Source organism: Chrysochloris asiatica, unplaced genomic scaffold (genome assembly GCF_000296735.1).
Source record: "Chrysochloris asiatica unplaced genomic scaffold, ChrAsi1.0 scaffold00059, whole genome shotgun sequence".
NCBI classification, from domain to species: domain Eukaryota; kingdom Metazoa; phylum Chordata; class Mammalia; order Afrosoricida; family Chrysochloridae; genus Chrysochloris; species Chrysochloris asiatica.
The window spans coordinates 80,150-88,821 of NW_006408577.1; the positions used below are offsets into that span (position 1 = coordinate 80,150).

An 8,672-nucleotide genomic window follows, 5' to 3' on the forward strand; every position below is an offset into this window, starting at 1 on the left:
TGGCAGAGATGAGTGAGTGCCTCCTGTGCTGCGTCACTTTCCTGAAAAGTTTCCATTTTTATTCCATCAATTCCTGGTGCCTTGTTCTTTGCCAATTCCTTCAATGCACCTTGACTTCACTGGCTTTAATGGTTGGTGCATAAATTTGAGTAATAGTGGTATTAACTGGTTTTTCTTGTAGGCAGATGGAAATTATCCTATCACAGACAGTGTTGTACCTCATTACTGATCTTGATTTTTTTTTATGATGGATGTGATGCTGTTCTTCATTTTGCCTTTTCCAGCTTAGTAAATCATGTGATTGGTGATTGACAGATTCAGAAAGGCCAATGCCAGTGATTTCTGCTCACTAATGCCTAGGATATCGATGTTTATGCATTCCATTTCATTTTTGATAATTTCCAATTTTCCTAGATACATATTTTGCACATTCCACATTCTGATTATTAATGCATGTTTACAGCTGTTTCTCTTCATTTTGAGTTGTGCTCCATCAGTAAATGAAGGTCCTGAAGACTTTTACTCCATTCCCTCATCATAGTCAACTATACTTTGAGGAGATGGCTCTTCCCTAGCGGTATTTAGAATGCCATCAAACCTGAGGGGCTCATCTTATGGCACTGTATCTGACAATATTCTGGTGCTGACAGTGTTCCACTGGTATTCTTAAGGTTTTCAGTGACTAAATATCCAGAAGTAGTCTGTCTCTCTTTCCTAGTTTGTCTTCATCTGGAAGCTCAGCTGAAACCTGACTACTGTGGGTGACGCTGCTGATATTTAAAATATCCATGGCATAGCTTTCAGACTCACAGCAAAACACAAGCCACCACAGTACAACAAACTGTCAGATAAAGGGTAGAATTCTTCCATGGTCTTCTTTATTCATTGTCCAACTTTCAAATGCATATGAGGTTATTGAAAATACCATGGCTTGTGTTTGGTGCACATCAGTCCTCAAACTGACATCTTTGCTCTTCAACACTTTAAAGAGGTCTTGTGCAGAAAATTTGTCCAATGCAGTATGTCATTTGATTTCTTGACTGCTGCTTCCATGAGTACTGATCATTGATCCAAGCAAAATGAAGTCTTCGACAACTTCAATGTTTTCTCCATTTATTTTGATGTTATTTGTGGATCCTGTGGTGAAGATTTTGTTTTCTTTACATTGAGGTGCAACCCATACCAAAGACTGATATTTGATCTTCATCAGTCAGTATTTTAAGTCCTCTTCGCTTTCAACAAGATTATATCATCTGCGTATTGTTGGTTGTTAATGCATCTTTCTCCAATCCTGATGACATGTTCTTCTTCATGTAATCCAGCTTCTCAAATTATTTGCTCCATATACAGATAGAAAAAGTATGGTGAATCTTTCTGGAATCCTTTTGGTTGTCAGTACCACAGAATTTCTACCAGATCAGAACTCTCGTTTTTGTTTTTCCAGTGGAAATTCCCCTTGGTTCTCCCATTCAATGATATGAACCACAGCATAGTTTGTCTTAAAATACTTTCTGAGAGATAAATTCTGCATCACCATGAGCATTTTGTTCCTGAAAATCAGAATTTTTTTAGGTTAGGAAAGGAGTAAATCAAGGCTGGTGTGTTTTGTGTATAATTCAAATTCAAATTTTATTATTTCTTTTATAATTAGTTTCATTAAACAGATATTAGTGCAGCCCCAAGAGGCATCTATAACTACATTTCCCTTCACTATGTTAATCTATTATTGAATTTTAGTTAATATAAGTTCCTTCCTGTTTATTTATGAGTATACTTCATATTGTGTCTTTAAAAAAGTTATTATTTACTTTGCAGTACCAAAGAGGTTGCTGCTCTCCTGTAGTATATGGTGCTTAAGATAAAGAGGAATGTGCCTGAGACTAGGATTGCCAGATATAGCAAAAAAAAAAAAAAAAAGTACGTTATCTGGTTAAGTTACAATTGAAGATAAAAATATGAATTGCTTTTTTCATGTATGTCCCACATATTACATACTTACATCATGTGTAATATATTATACTAAAAATGAAGCTATTCTATCATTTGTTGCTTATCTGAAATATACATTGAACTAGGTGTCTTATGTTTTATCTGGCAACTCTCACTGGTAACAGTATTCAGATCCTAGAGACCAGAACTGAAGCATGTCAGAGAGAGCAGCACATTTTCTGTTTAGCTTTCAGAGTCAGTGGAAAGGTAGACTAGTAGTCTTTATCTACTAGAAATGGGATAGAAAGGGCTACCATCTCCAATATGAGTATACCACTAAGGCTGACCTACGCTGTACCTCAGATCAGGGTAGATCATTAGATATCTGTTTCCTTAATTTTTGTTTAAAACAACAACAACAAAAATCAATTATTCATGGCATCTTTTGGAGGCATGCATTTTAATTAACTTCTATTCTTTTGTGCTTTATCCCTTAGGCGATTTCATAAAAAAATCTTAACTCCATTAATCTAATCAGTATTTTTGTGAGTCTATTTTAATATTGACATTTAAAATTCTTTGAGAATTGTACTAAGCTTTAATGAGGTTAGATAATGCAAGGTTAATCAAAATAATTACAATTGAAGACCATAAAAATAAAGACTTTTCCAAAGTGTTAAACTGAAACATGATTCCTTCAGAGTACAATGTCCATAAGCCATGTCTGAATGTCCACTCAGAGTTTAAGATATTAATTTTGGGTAGATTTCAAATGAGCCATATGTAATAAAACAAAAAACAGAAAAGCCCAAACTCTAAATGCCAAATTTAATCTTAATAGGCTCTAAAATTACCTTAGCTATAAACCTGGAATATTAAAGGCAACAAGTCCAAACAGTTGTATAAACTCTTCGATAGAGGAAGTCTAGTTTATTGCCATGCATCCCAGCTGCCCTATCATTTATTGGCCTTAAGTTTTTAGACATGGAAATGCAAGCCCTATCTCTATGCAATTATAATTGAAAAACAAACAAACTAACATGGTTTGTGCTTAAGGTGGGGAGAAAAGCGTTTATCGTGGTTTGTGTTACCACTACCCTCAAAACTCTGTAACAAGTGGTAGACTAAAGATGGTGGCAAATCCTTTTCTATCCCTCATATTGAGAAGTAGAGTTTGATTTCCTTTCCCTTGAACCAGATTTAGCATTAGTGACATGCTTGACCTATAGAATACAGCCTAAGTGTTGTACTAGGCCTTTTAAGACAATTTCATAAGAAACTGTTATTTCTACCCAGGCCTCTTGAAAACATGCTTTCTAAGAGTTCTGAGATCATGATGCTAGAAAGATTATGTGTGGGTGCCCTAGTGGAAGTCCCAGTAGAACCCAGCCTTCTAGTCATCTCATTCAGGATGGCATGAGAGTAAAATCACCTTAGGTCCTCTAGAACAAACCATCCACAGAGTGAATACCATTCTAGGACTTCTGTTGATACCACATGGAACAGAAGAACTGCTCAACCAAGCACGACCGGAATTGTTTATCCATGAAACTCTTACATAATAAAATGGTTGTCTTGTTCTGCAATAGATAACTAGAATGGTGAGCTGATGAAGTTCAGACTTAAGATAGAGTAGAATGAAGTGAAAGAGTAAAAGAGATGGGCTAATTAAAGAAGGCAAAAGAGGGGGGTATAGAAGATTCTCTAAAAAGAGGTCCGAAATGTCACTGTCACCATTAAAAGATGACCTAGGGACTTAGAACAAGTAAAAAAATCAGAGTTATAAATTATTAGCAAGCAGCCTCTGTGATTTTAGGCAAAACTCACAACTTTGACTCAAGTTTTTAAAGATTCAAAGGGAAAACAGCAGTCAAGTCTCGTCTCATGCAGATGCTCTGAACAGTAATGAATAAACATGACAAATGAATATGCTGCAAATAAGAGCTGAAAATGTTAATATGTAAGAAGCAATCTTTGCACCTAATCTTTCATCTGTTAATTCTGAATTGGAGGTGTCTCAGGAGAAAAATAACTTTGGAAATACAAACAAGATTTTTCTGTTTTGCACTTTTATTGAAAAGATACATTTAAAAAAATACACAGACATTTTACCATTTACAGATTGCAGATATAGATGCTCTAAAGAGTTCACTCTATTCTGTTGTTTTAGGATACCTCTTGCCCCTGATATCCAGTCAGTCTTGTTGATATCAGTTTAGAAAGGGGGGCATGGGGACAGGACCTGCAACATATTTAGTGAACAGAAAGACAAGTTGTTCAATTATAAATTTTTTTTTAATCTTCTGTACATTATTGCATTAGGGAGCCACACAATTATGTAGCATCATTACAAATGAGAACAAGTTAAAAATGAATCAGATAATAGTGTAGAAATACATGGATTCATTGCCTTCTTGCAGACTACATAAGAGGTGCAAAAATGTGCAATTTAGGAAGCTCTGTTTCTGTTTGTATACATTTGCTTAGCAACTCAAACCAGTGAGGAAGCTACAAAATAAGTTAAACAAAAATAGGAGACAGGTAGTAACTACAGCTATGTTATATGGCTTTCTATTTCTTTTAAATATCTCCAAATAAAATGTGAGACAAAGAAAATATATATTACTTCATCTTTTGATCTCTTGAAGAGAAAACTCAAAGCTTTTTTGCTTCCTAACATTTACACGGCAACTGAAAATGTTTAATTCAGACAAGAGATACATATCTAGTACTACACCGGATACAACAGTACTTGGGTCTAAAACAGTACACAATCCCTGTCAACAATAGTACACACAAAGAAGAAAATGTTGTGATCCATTGTTAAGATGGAATCCACAAGTGAGCACTTGTGTTCATCTACTTTTTGTTACTGTTGTTCCATACTAACATATGTCCAGTTGGATTCCAGAGTTATTTACAGATGTGTGAGGAACACCCGAATTTTCAAGTCTGTCAGGAAAACATTCCATATTGGTTTTTAAGCCAGATCACTTCTTAGGGAAAAATGTCTGGGAATGATTTTTTAAATCTTTCCAGAACAATATAGTCTCAAGTAATCAAATATCTCAGATCAAGAAATTGATGGGGTAGATACAGGGGAAGAGAATAGTTGGATACAGCCTGTGCTGCTCAGATCCCTAAATTATAGAACCAGTCCATAAAATACTTTTGAATCTAGTGATTTGTTTTTATTTGGAGCTGGGATTTAAGGATGAGATGCTACATTTTGTGGGTGGGCAGGGGGTACTGCAATACAAAGTGCTTAAAGTACTGATTCATTTTGGCTTTCCTTCTCAACTTTCCTACTGGCCTCACCCATCTTGGAGCTTGTAGACATTAGTATGGAGCAAAGAGGATGGAGGCAGGCGTGGCCCTAATGGGCCCATGGCCTGGTCTTAGGAGAGCTGGAGGTATGGCTGGAGCCTGGAAGATGGAGGCTGATGGCCGGGGTGGTAGAGAAAGTGCAGAGGACACTGCCGCCGCTGCTGCCAGGGGCGAGGACAGGAAGGCCGGTGCCAAAGGCTTCATCATATCTTTCTGGAATGCAAGTTTTGCCTAATGGAGGAAGAAAGGCAGAAATGGGAGGGGGATATTGTTTTGAATAACAACACCATTATATAGATTTTTATTAGCAAACTGCCAATATTCAGAAGTCAAAAGATTATTATTTGCATAAAGCTGGTCTGAATGACTCTAGGCAAAGTTATACTTTGATTTACTTCCATTTCCAGCTCTTTTCTGGTTGTCTTTGTTCCAAGACTTAGGCATAGGAAAATCTCTGAGTAAGTACTAATGTTATTGTATGGTATTTTTTAGCAGGAAGAAACAAATGCAAGTATATTCAGAAAGGATTTTTTTCATACTGTGGATGTGTCTACTCTGTGCTCTACCATCCCCTCCCTTTGCCCTACTCCCCATAACCAACAAAGAATTTATTTTTTTCCCCTTTTAGTATTGGTACCCTTTATTAAGCTTTTACAATAATGGTCTTATGCATTATTTCTCCTTTTATGACTAATTTCATGCAGCATAATGTGCTCAAGGTTCATCCATGTTATGTGGTGGCGTGCAGCTTCCTTGTTATCCATCAAGGTAGAATCATAGTCCACTGTGTGTATGTACCAAAGTTTGTTTATCCATTCTTCCATTGATGGGCCCTTAGGCTGTCTCTATTTTTTTTTTTTTGCTATCGTGCATAGTGTTGCTATGAACATTGGTGTGCAAGTATCTACTCGTGTTATGGCTCATATTTCTTGTGGATGTATACCAAGTTGAGTAATTGCTGGAACATAAGGTATTTCTATTTCAAACTTTCTGAGGCAGCACCATATTGTTTTCCAGAGTGGTTGGACCATTTTGCATTCCCACCAGCAATGTAGGAGGGTCTCAGTCTCTCCACATCCTCGTCAGCATTTATTGCCCTCTGCGTTTTTGAACTTTGCTATTATTGTTGGTGTGAGATGATATCTTATTGTTTTGATTTGCATAGCTCTAATGGCTAATGATGGTGAACATTTCTTCATATGTTTTGTTGCTGCCCAAAAGTCTTCCTTGGTCAAGTGTCTGTTCATGTCCCATGCCCATTTTAAATTGGGTTATTTGTCTTTTTCTTGTAGAGGTTTTGTAGTTTCCTATGGATATTAGAAATTTGTCCCTTGTCTGATATGTCATTGTAAAATATTTTTTTTCCCATTCTGTGGTCTCTGTTTTTACTCTTTTGGTGAAATCTTTTGATGCACACAAGTTCCTAATTTTTAGTATGTCCCAATCATCTATTTTGTCTTCTTTCATTTTTGCAATGTTTGGTAGTCTGTGTGTGCCGTGGATTAGAGTCCAGAAGGGTTTTTTCAGGCCTGGAGCTCAATCAAAATGCTTATCTTAAACTACTACAGTGCACTTTCAGAGAGAATGCTGGGAGAATATGCGTGACCCTTCACTTCATTTGGATAAGCTGTACTGTGGTTAAGTAACTGGGAGTTAGGGCATTAAGGATGCATGAAGAGTCATGAAAATATAGTCAGAGGACATTTCACTCACTTGTCATTCAAAGAGTAGTACTTGAAGAACTGCAACTAAATCAAATCTTTGGAAATGAATGAGGGGCATTCTCTATTTAAAGGAATCCTAGGGTAAAATCTTATGAAGGAAAAAAAAAATCATTTATAATTCCTCTTTTTGCAATCACGAAAAGTTTTGCAAGCAGGATTTGCTTAGTGCAAGTAACACCTGCAGGCTGACTCAGATGGAAGCTGGAAGGCAATCTCAGCCTTATCTACAATTGGCCCATCTCAGCTTCATCCTCAGCCTGAATGCCACAATGGGCTGTGTCCCAGGGAGATGGTGAAATACCTCCATCTGGGTATTTATATGACACCTATTGCTGGAGCTCCTAGGCATATTTGCAAAGAAACTGAAAACAGCACACATGAGAGCAGGTAAGACAGTCTGATTACCAACACACACGTACTAGACAAAGAAAGGGCAAATATAAACACCCACTACTTTCCCAGACAAAGAGGCAGTAAGGTTTACCACATTCAAGGATTCCTTAGGCAGGCATCACTGGTCCTCATTCCTGAGCCTTTACTGTTCTTTCTATGCTTAAGATGTTAGTCTTTTGTGAAGGACCTGGTTAGGAGCAAGACTCTTAAAGTGTTTCAGTGTCATTTACAGGTGGCTTTCTTCATGGTGTATTAAGGAGCTAAGTAATTCATTCTAAACATCTGAATATCTGTTGTTGTTGTAAGTGCTGTTGATTTGGTTCTGACTCAGTGACACTCAAAACTGCTCATCATCAATTAGTATCTGGATCCTCCTCACCTACAGTCCCTGTGACACAGCCAGATTCACAAAACAGGTGAAGAAGGGAGGTGGACGTACCGCTAAAATACTTGGGCTCCGCTGGAGTTTGTTGTAAGGACTGTATTTCGGCTTCAGTGGTTTTCCTGCAACTCGATCCTTATGCCTCCGACTAGAAATGTGCTGAAGAAAAGTTCAATGCATTAGTTGAACCTAAATTTAAGTTTTGCTCCATGTTAAAGACATTTCCTGGCTAGAGGTAGCTTTGGGCCCATAGTTTCAAGATGGTATGGGTAAAATCATCATGATCTTGAAATTAAAACTTGCCCTCGTTCTGCACCCCTAAATCACAAATTGTTAACACTTACAAGTTTTTTCCTGGAACTACTAGAGTGGTCTACCTCTCGTCTGTCAGTTTGTCGTACTGTGGTGGCTTGTGAGTTGCTATAATTCTGAGAGCTATGCCACCACTATTTTAAATACCAGCAGGGTCTCCCATGGTAGACAGGTTTTGGATGAGCTCACAGATGAAGACAGACTAGGAAGAAGGAGTGATGAACTATTTTGAAATATTTAGTAACTGAAAACTTTATGAACAGCAGAGAAACACTGTCAGATATAGTGCTGGAAAATGAGCCCCTCAGGTTGGAAGACACTCAATATGTGACTGGGGAAGAGCTGCCTCCTCAAAGTAGAGTTAACTGTGATAAAGCAAATGAAGTAAAGCCCGGGGACCTTAATTTGCTCATGGGGCACAACTCAAAATGAAGAGAAACATCTGTAAACATCCATGGAAAATGAGAACATGAATGTACAAAATATGAATCTGGGAAAATTGGAAGTTATCAAAAATGAAATGGAATGCATAAACATGGATATCTTATGCATTAGTGACCTGATGATCACATGGTTTACTATGCCAGAAATGACATATTGAAGAG

General features: G+C 37.3%; 1 protein-coding gene across 1 annotated transcript in view; it reads right to left on the reverse strand.

Annotated features, from left to right (window-relative positions):
• The window catches only part of ZNF385B (zinc finger protein 385B), a gene marked incomplete at its 3' end in the record, with an annotated part of 619,213 nt that overhangs the window by 440 nt on the left and 610,101 nt on the right, over window positions 1–8,672 (reverse strand). The window lies entirely within an intron of this gene.